Genomic DNA, 9,977 nt, shown 5'->3' with positions numbered 1-9,977 from the left:
AAGGGAAAAGTGAGGCCCAGAGGTGGAAAAGAGTTTTCCAAGGCCCCACATTTCTGAGAGGCTCCTCATTTGCCAAATTATTCAAACAGTATCTCCTGTGCTTCGGAGGAAACACAGCAAACACACTGACAAAGGCCTCCATAAACTGAAGGTCACCTGGGCTACCAACCTTGAGACAGAAATCTGCACACACCCATCTGATCCTGCCAAGCCACTGAGATTTTCAATTGCCCCTGTGGAAAAAAAAAAAAAGCATGTTCTTTCTAGAAACCTTGAGTTTGCACTTTGATCAGAGTAATTAAGACATCACATTGAAGCCCCATTTGACTTCATCCCTTTGGGAGGGATTTTATTGGCACAGTCACTAGTTGGTGGCAAAAGCCAATGCTCATCCATTGAGGCAAAAAGCATATTCACAGTTGGCAGGGGTTGGGGAGGGGCTGGGAGTGACTGCTGATGAGGATGGGGTTTCTTTCCGGAGTGATGAAAACGTTCTAGAATTAGATAGTGGTAATGGTTGCACAAGCCAGTGAATATACTAAAAAGCACTGAACTTGTACTTTTAAAGGGAAGATTTTACATGACATGCATTGTCTCAATAAAAAATAAATTTAGTAAGACAACAAACATCTGTTTATTACTAAATAATAGTGCTATGACATAAATAAATGGGAAAGCAAAAAATAAACTTCACCTATTCCCCCCCCCCCCCCCAGTCAAACTCCTTTCATTTTCCACTTTCCCTCCTGGTTCTTGCTCATTTGCACAGCTGTGAAACAAATACCAACTTAACCATCCATGGGTCAAGGCATGGTACAAAATCATCAAAAAACAACTTCTAGGGGTGGGGAGTGGAAAAATGGGTGAAGGGGATCAAAAGGTACCAAATTCCAATTATAAAATTAATCAGTCCTGGGTTGACTATGGGTAATAATACTGTATTGTGTATTTGAAAGTTGCTAAGACAGTAGATCTTAAAAGTCCTCATCACAAGAAAAAACCTTTTGTAACTGTGTGGGTGATGGGTGTTAACTAGACTTATTGTGGTGGTCATTTCACAATATATACATAAAATTTATCATTATGTTGTACACCTAAAACTGATATGTTATATGTCAATTATATCTCAATTTCCCCCCCAATTATTTTCTTAATCCTCACCTGAGGACACTTTTTCCATTGCTTTTCAGAGAGAGTGGGGGGGGGGGGAGACAAACACTGAAGTGAGAAAGACACATCATTTGGCTGCCTCCTGCATGCACCCTGGCCAGGGCCAGGGATCGAGGCTGCAACCGAGGCATGCGCCCCTGACTGGAACTGAACCCAGGACTCTTCAGCCTACAGGCTCCAATTACTGAGTCAAACCGGCTAGGGCTATATCTCAATATTTAAAAGCATTTTAAGAGAAGGAATTCTAGGTGGCACCTCAGAGATGGGCAGCTGTGCTCCTGCACATTCTGTTCCCTTGCTGGTGCATTCTCGCCCCACCCCCACCCCTTCCTCTCTCTGACTAGCTAAGCACCTGGACCTATGTCGAGGCAGGGAAGGAGCACAAAACATTTTTGTTGAATTAAATAATTAGTTAATGTCCATATTACCTGGGATATGTCTGGCAGAGAGTAGACACTCAATAAATGTTAGATGGATGAATGCATGCTGTTGGCGAAGGATAACCTCAGCTCTCCAGTATATAAAGGCAGTGGTGTGCTGTTCAATGTTTAAGAACCGAGTCTCTGCGGAGGGCAACTTAAATATCTCTATGTATCAATATATTTAATACACTGTATACACTGCATGACATTTATGCATTATATGATGTATATGTAAGTTATAAATGTTACTGACGTGAATGTGTAGTATGCAATTTATAAGTAATAAGAAAATATCCAATACTCTACTATAAATTCCATACAGCCACTTGAATTTCAAAGTATGTTTTGTTGATTTTTGCCAAAATCTTGTGTCCATGGCCAACCCTTGGTTGCAAATAGCAAAGCAAGTGTAGTTCTGACATGAATGTTAGCAACAATTTCATTTACATTAATAAGTGACATAAGAATGAAGACATATATTGGAACTTCACTTATCACATTATCAACATGAATGTCTTCTTTGATTTACCAGATGATAGTTTTTGAGTACTGGAAATCATATTTCCTCATTTTTCTGTGCTATTCACAATCTAACAACTGTGAACACGATGACACATTTTAGAGTTTAATCTGCATTATTAACTTTTCTCCATCACTTTTTTAAGCCTAAATCCGAGGTTGGTATGCTATATAGCCTTCCACCTGTTTGTGTAAATAAAGTTGTATTGGCACAGGGCCACACCCATTTGGTTAGTATTGTCTGGGGCTGCTTTCTCACTACAGCCACGGTGTTGAGTAGATGCAATAGAGAGCATACAAAGCAGGAAAAATACACTATCTGATCCTCTACTAAAAAAACTTTTTTGACCCTGTCCTGGCCGGGCAGCTCAGTTGGTTAGAGCATTGTCCCCATACACTAAGGTTTTGGGTTTAATCTCCAGTCAGGGCACATACAAGAAGCAACCAATGAATGCAAGGATTAAGTAGAACAAGTAGATGTTTCTCTCTCCTTCACACTCTCTCTCTCTCTCTCTCAACCCTCCTCCATCCCCTCCACTCTCTCTGAAAAAAATCAATGGAAAAAATATCCTCAGGTGAGGATTAAAAAAACACACACACAATAAATCAAGCCCCCATTTGTAGCATTTGCCAATTTCCATGGTGTAAATACCTCCATCATGGCCTGTTTTAAACTGCCAGTGTGATGTCAATGATGCAAAGTTGGAAAGATATGCAGTAAATAGCTCATCTTCATATACTATTTCCACCAAACAGATACAATAACAAAAATAGATGAAAATGAATTTAAATTAGAAGCATGCATAATGAAGAATTCAGTTATTTAGTACATTCACAATGTTTTGTGACCATCAGCTCTATCTGGTTTCAAATATTATCACTGCCCCAAAAGGAAACCCAGTAAATATTAATTGTTCCCCATTCCCCCTCCCCCAGCCCCTGGCACCCACCATTCTACTTTCTGTCTCTATGAATTTGGCTCCTCTAGAGACCTCTTATATGAGGAATCATGCTAATTTTCCTTTTGTGACTGGTTTATTTCACTCAGCATAATGTCTTCCAGGCTCATGCACATTGTAGCAAGTGTCAGAATATCCCTCCTTTTTTAAGGCTGAATAATACTCCATTGTTGGGATGGATCACATCTTGTTCATCGACTCATCTGTCAATGGATGCTTGGGTTGTTTCCATCTTTTGGTTACTGTTAATTATGCTACTATAAATATGAGTGTTTAAGTATCTGTTTGAGTCTCTGCTTTCAGTGCTCTTGGGTATATACTCAGAAGTGGAACTGCTGATCACATGGTAGGTTTGTTTAATTTTTTGAGGAACTGTCATAGTGTCCTCGTGTTTTTTATTTTGAAATAATTTTAGGCTCATATAAAAGTTGTAAAAAATAGTACAGAATTCCCCTGTACCCTTCACGCAGCTTCCCCTAAAGGTAATATCCTATATAGCCACAGAAAAATACCCAAACCAGAGAATTCACATTGCTACAATAGACATTATTCTGATTCTACCAGCTTTTACATGCACTCATTCTTTTGTTATGTGTACAGCTCTATGGAAATGTGTCACATGTTGGGAGTCACGTCACCACCACCATAATCAGAATACAGAACATTTCCATCACCTCAGAGAAAATTCCTCATAGTCATAACCTTCCCCAAGTCCTGACAGTTGGCAATCTCTGTTCTCCATCTCTATTATTTTGTCATTAAAATAATATCATATAAATGGAATCAAGTTACTATGTAACTCTTTGAGGCTGTCTTCTTTCACACAGCAGGGTGCCTTTGAGCTTCACTCAGGTTGGTGCATGTATCCATAGTTTGTTCCTTTTTATTACTGAGTAGTATTCCATTGTATGAAATTAATCCACAATTTGTTTATTAATTCACCCACTAAAGGACATTTGGGTTATTTTCCAATTTGGGGCCTATTACAAATAAAGCTTTATGAACATTCATATTCAGGTTTTTGTGTGAGCCTATGAGTTCATTTCTCTTGGGTAAACACCTAGGAGTCGGATTGCTGGGTCATAGGATAAGTGTGTGCTTAACTTTCTAAGAAACTGCCAAATCATTTCTTGGAGGGGCTGTACCATTTTTGCATCCCCACCAGCAATGTAAGAGTCCCAGTTGCTCAGCATCCTTGTTGGCACTTGGCATTGTCAGAATTTTTTATTTTTATTTTAAAATTTGCATTTCTTCAACGGCTACCGATGCTGAGCCATTTTTATTTTATTCAAATGGTGTCATAGAAGAGTCTTCCATCACTTTGTGTTCCTAAGACTTTTTGATGTTGCTGTCATTTGTGAGTCTTCTGCTGCTTAATATTTCTTTGTGAGACTATGCTAAGACATATTTTTCCACTTTCCCATCGATGGATATTTGTGTCATTTCCAGATTTTTGCCTTCAAGAACATTAATGTGTGTGTCTCCTGGTCATACAAAGGCAAGAGTTTCCTAGGTTATATGCCTAAAAATAGAATTCCTGGGTCACAGAGTATTCCAGATAGTGCTAAACTGCTTCCCAAAAGGATGAGGTCAGCCGTTCTTTCAGTTAATGCACAGGTGAGATAGATAAAGTTCAGGGTGCATGTGGAGATAGAAAGTGTGTACACATGTGATAGTATTGCTAGATTGTGGCTAAACAAGATAAATGTCACCTTGGATTGAATCTATCAACAAAGCTATTAGAAATTTATTTCTTGGGGGTGGAGGGCGTGATTTAGTAGACACCCAAGTCTCTGGGACCAGGGAACAGATGTACTAAGAGCAATGTGATTGGAAGCAATGATAAGTGGAGAGATATGTAACAGGGAGAAGTTACGGAGCAAAATGTGCTCACTAATAAAGATAGAGGAGGCAAGGGCGTGCGTCTGTACTGTAACCTCAATAACAAAACCTTACATTCTATAGCAAGTGCTGAGAGGCAGGTAATTAGCAGGAAATGCATCCCCCCAAGGACAGGGATACCCATTTCATTTATTCACGTAGCATTATGTGTGAAGCTCCAACTCCAAGAAGCTGGACAGGGAGAGAAAAGACAATCCAACATCTTCATGCCCTCAAAACACTCATAACCAATAGGAAAAGCAAAATGAAAGCGCAGGGATATGAGTCAGCATGCAGCAAGAGCCACCAACCAGGAACAAACAGGTGCACTAGGAATGCCAAGAAGCTGGAGAGTGGCAAGAAGCAGGAGAATCAGACTCTGTAGAAAAGGTGGCATGTGAGCTTAGACCCCAAGTAGGAACCCAGGAGAACTGAAAATTCTGCACTCGATCTTAGCCAGAAGGTGGAGAAGCGATGCGAACGGAAAATCCTGATTATTAGAAAAAGACTCGATCTCTTTAACCTTCTCAAGAAGGTTCTCTGGGAAGGGCAGTTGCCGACCACACACTGTGGACTATCAAAGAACAAATTATTGTTAGATGCAACCACCTGAATGAATCTCAAAAATATTGTGCAGAGCAAAAGAAGTGGGGACACAAAAGAGCTCAAACTGTGCCGTTCCCTTTATATGAAGGTCTAGAACATGCAGAATGAATCTATGGGGACAGAAATCAGAATCTAAGGTGTCCCTGGGTAGTGGGGAGCTACAGTCAGCTCGTCCTGGCTCAACGTTATTGTTAACATTCTTTCCAATTCCCTGATAATTGGCTGTGGTGGAAATATCTACACCACACCAATGGTGTAATGTGGCCCTGCCTGGGCAGCTCAGTTGGTTGGAGTGTTGTCCTGATAAGCCAAGGTTGCGATTTGCTCCTGGTCAGGGCACACATAAGGAGCAACCAAGGAGTCCATGGATGGGTGGAACGAGTCAATGTCTGTCTGTCTCTCTGTCATTTCAAAAGCCCACTGTTAAACATTTACCAGCACACTACTACTAGGTGAGTGAGGATAATCATTAACTGAATAGGGCAGGAAGAAACTCCGGAGTGATGAAAATGTTCTCTGTCCTGCTTCTGGGAATGGCCACACGGATGCACACAGTTGTAAACGTGCAAGATGTTGACACTTAACAACTGCACATTTGAGTCTCCATCTTTGCGCACTCGTCAGAAGAGGCCATGTGGTGGTGGCCCGGCTCTGTGGGACCAGGACCTTAAAGATAACCACAAAAGCTGAAAATGGTGATGAAAGAATGGCTGCTCTGGAGGCCAAAATCTGTCACTAAATTGAGTATTATTTTGGTGACCTCAATTTGCCACGAGACAAATTTTTAAAGGAACAAATTAAACTGGATGAAGGCTGGGTACCTTTGGAAATAATGATAAAATTCAACAGGTTAAACCATCTAACAACAGACTTTAACGTAATAGTAGGAGCATTGAGCAAATCAAGGCAGACTTCATGGAAATAAGTGAAGATAAAACCCAAATCAGAAGATCTCCAAACAAATCCCTACCTGAGGTGATGGATGGATATAAAAACAATGTAAAAAACAGACCTGTGTATATTAAAGGCTTCCCTACTGATGCAACCCTTGATGACATAAAAGAATGGTTAGAAGATAAAGGTCAAGTACTAAATATTCAGATGAGGAGAACACTGCACAAAGCATTTAAAGGATCCCTATTTGCTGTGTTTGACAGCATTGAATCTGCTAAAAAGTTTGTGGAGATCCCTGGACAAAAGTACAAAGACACAGACCTGCTAACACTTTTCAAGAAAGATTACTTTTTTTTTTAAGAAACTTTTTAAAAAATATATATATCTTTATTGATTTCAGAGAGAGGAACGGAGAGGGAGAGAGAGAGAGATAGAAACATCAATGATGAGAGAGTCATTGATCAAGCCCACAACCGAGCATGTGCCCTGACAGGGAATTGAACCCGATCATCTGGATCCTAGGTCGACGCTCAACCGCTGAGCCACGCCCGGCCGGGATCAAGGAAGATTACTTTGCAAAAAAAAAAAGAAGAAGAAAGAAAGCAAGCAAAATAAAGTGGAAGCTAAATTACGAGCCAAAAAAGAACGAGAAGAAAAACAAAAGTTAGCAGAAAATGCTGAAATGAAATCTCTAGAAGACTGGCTGCTTGTGGAAATTTTCGGGGGACCTAGATGATCAGACCTGTAGAGAAGACTTGCACATCCTTCTCTCCAACCACGGTGAAATAAAATGGATAGATTTTGTCAGAGAAGCAAAAGAGGGAATAATTCAGTTTAAAGAAAAAGCTAAGGAAGCACTGGAAAAAGCCAAAGATGCCAATAATGGTAACCTATAATTAAGAAACAAAGAAGCGACATGGGAAGTACTAGATGGAGACGTGGAAAAAGAAGCATTGAAAAAAAATCACAGAAGATCAACAAGAATCCCTAAACAAATGGAAGTCAAAAGGTTGCAGATTTAAAGGGAAATAAAGCTGCCCAGACTGGGTCTGCTAAAGGGAAAGTACAGTTCCAGGGCAAGAAAACAAAATTGGATAGTGATGATGAGCATGATGAAAATGGTGCATCTGGACCAGTAAAAAGAGCAGGAGAAGAAACAGACAAAGCAGAGCCTGCATCAAAATAGCAGGAAACAGAAAATGGTGCCAGAGACCAGTAGTTTAGTAAATAAACTTTTATTTTAATTAGGTTTTCAGCTGTGTTTGTCTTTGGAGGTTTTAAAAAAGAACACCAAATGTCCACCTGTAAGAAAGGAAAATTTTTTGTTGTCTAGCTTGTCTTTTTTTGTTATTCAAATGAGGATCTTTTTAATGTACAGTTGTATGTTATTTCAGATTATTCAAATATCAAAAGAAAGATTCTTGTACTAAATTGCCTTTGGAATATGAGAATGTATTAGTACAAACAAATAAAATATATATTATATAAAAAGAACAAAAAAAGAACTGTGCACTCATTATATGTAAGCTATAACCCAATAAATTAAAAAAAGACTATATGCATATATAGCCTAAAATAAAATATGCAGGAGAGATCAATTTGCAGAACAGAAGGGAGGCAGAAATGCCCAGAGCTGGAAAAGGTCATGGCATTATCTGAGGCCAGCTGAACATTCTCTTGAATTTTGGCTGAGTTGAAACAGTGAGAGGCAGAACTACCAGAGCCCAGATTACAGTTGTAGAGGAACAGGTATGTCTGGGAGTAGTTTTAATCAGGGAAGAACTATGGTTACATCTTTGCATTTTTAGAGCATTGTCACATTTTGCAATTACGTATATGCATGTTGTATATCTATTTTTTAAACATTGTGTCTCTGGTGCCCAGCACAGTATCTAGCACATAAAGGGCATTGCAAATTAACTGTTAAAAGAATAACTGAACTCTGCTGGGTGGCTCAGCGGTTGGGCATCAAACCTATGATCCAGGAGATCCAGTTAGATTCCAGGTCAGGGCAGGGGCATGCAGGAGGTGGCTGATCAATGACTCTCTCTCATCATTGATGTTTCTCTCTCCCTTCCTCTCTCTGAAATCAAAAAAATAAATAAATATATTTTAAAAAACAGAATAACTGAGGGTCAGCTGAACATGAAGTGGGCAAGACTGAGCCAGGGAGACGAGGGGACCTGGTATGGACCCTGGAAGAGAGTGCTGACTAAGCCTTTCCCTCTGTTTCTTTCCACGTGGTTCCCAAAGTACACCCCATCATAAAATGTACACCGGTGCTCAAAGATGCGACAAAGAGAAAAGCAATGTGGTAAATTTTACATAAAGTCAACTTTTTCCCACTTAAGTGACAGTCCTTTATTCTGTGCCATGTATTTCCTTCTTTAAAAAAAATTAGTGTTAAAACAACCTTTCTCCTAAAATGATGCAGCCACTGTGAAAAACAGTATAGTGGTTCCTTAAAAAAATGAAACAGAATTACCATATGATCCAGCAATTCCATTTCTAGGTAGATGCCCCAAAGAACTAAAAGCAGGGACAGATACTTGTACACCTACGTTCAAAGCATTATTCACAATAGCCAAAAGGTGGGAACACTCAAATGTCTACCAATGGATGAATGAATCGACAGAATGGGGCCCAAATTATTCAGCTTTAAAAAGAAAAGAAATTCTGGCACCTGCTACAACCGTGGATAGACCCTGAAGACATTATTCTGAGTGATACCAGACAGACCAACGGGACAAATATGGTATGATTCCAGTTACATGATGTCCCTAGAGGAGTCAGATTCATAAAGACAGAAAGTAAATGGTGGGTGCCAGGGGCTGGGGGAGGAGTGCTGGGGTTAGTGTTTAATAGAGACAGAGTTTCAGTTTGGGAAGATGAGAAAGTTCTGGAGATGGATGGTGGCAATGTTTGCACAACAATGTGAGTGTACTTAATGCCACTGAACTGTACACGTAAAAACGGTAAAAGTGGTAAATTTTATGTTATATATATATATATATTTACCACAGTAAAAGTAATTTAAAAATACCTTTCTTTCACAAACAAATGGGGTTAATTATGAGTGGGTGGGGGCTGTGTGTGTGTGTCCATAATTGGCCAAAAAAACTTCAGTTGACTCTGGGTCTGTCGCCCACAACTTGTGGAGATTTTACGGCTCACGTAGTCCCACTCCCGCTCCCTCAAGGCTCAGAGCATCGGACTCTCCCCTACTCACCAGCTCCAGCTCCCGACCCCCACCGCCGCCTTCGCACTTCGCCTCCACCTGCTCCCCGCCCAGCGCCCCGGGCGCATGCGCACACGCGCGGTGGGAGGCGAGCGCGTACGCACCCTCGGGGCACCGCCTCGGTAGGTCTCCGCCCCTTTTCCCTTCCGGGAGGCGGCCTCCGGCTGGTGCACCGACGCCCCAGCGAGGGACGGGGCGGGGCCCTGCGCGGCTCGGGTGCTGGCTCTCGCGAGAGGCTGGCCCGCGATCTCGTCGCTCCCCCTCCCCGCCTTCTGCCTCCAGGGCTTC

The 9,977-nt window shown here is 40.9% G+C and overlaps 1 pseudogene; it reads left to right on the top strand.

Annotated features, from left to right (window-relative positions):
- Positions 1-4,679: 4,679 nt before the first annotated feature.
- On the top strand, positions 4,680-7,670 carry LOC107525697 (lupus La protein homolog pseudogene; annotated as a pseudogene).
- The last annotated feature ends 2,307 nt before the right edge of the window (positions 7,671-9,977 follow it).

Source organism: Miniopterus natalensis, chromosome 4 (assembly GCF_054644295.1).
Source record: "Miniopterus natalensis isolate mMinNat1 chromosome 4, mMinNat1.hap1, whole genome shotgun sequence".
Classification (NCBI taxonomy): Eukaryota; Metazoa; Chordata; class Mammalia; order Chiroptera; family Miniopteridae; genus Miniopterus; species Miniopterus natalensis.
This window is presented reverse-complemented; position numbering and strand designations above follow the sequence as displayed.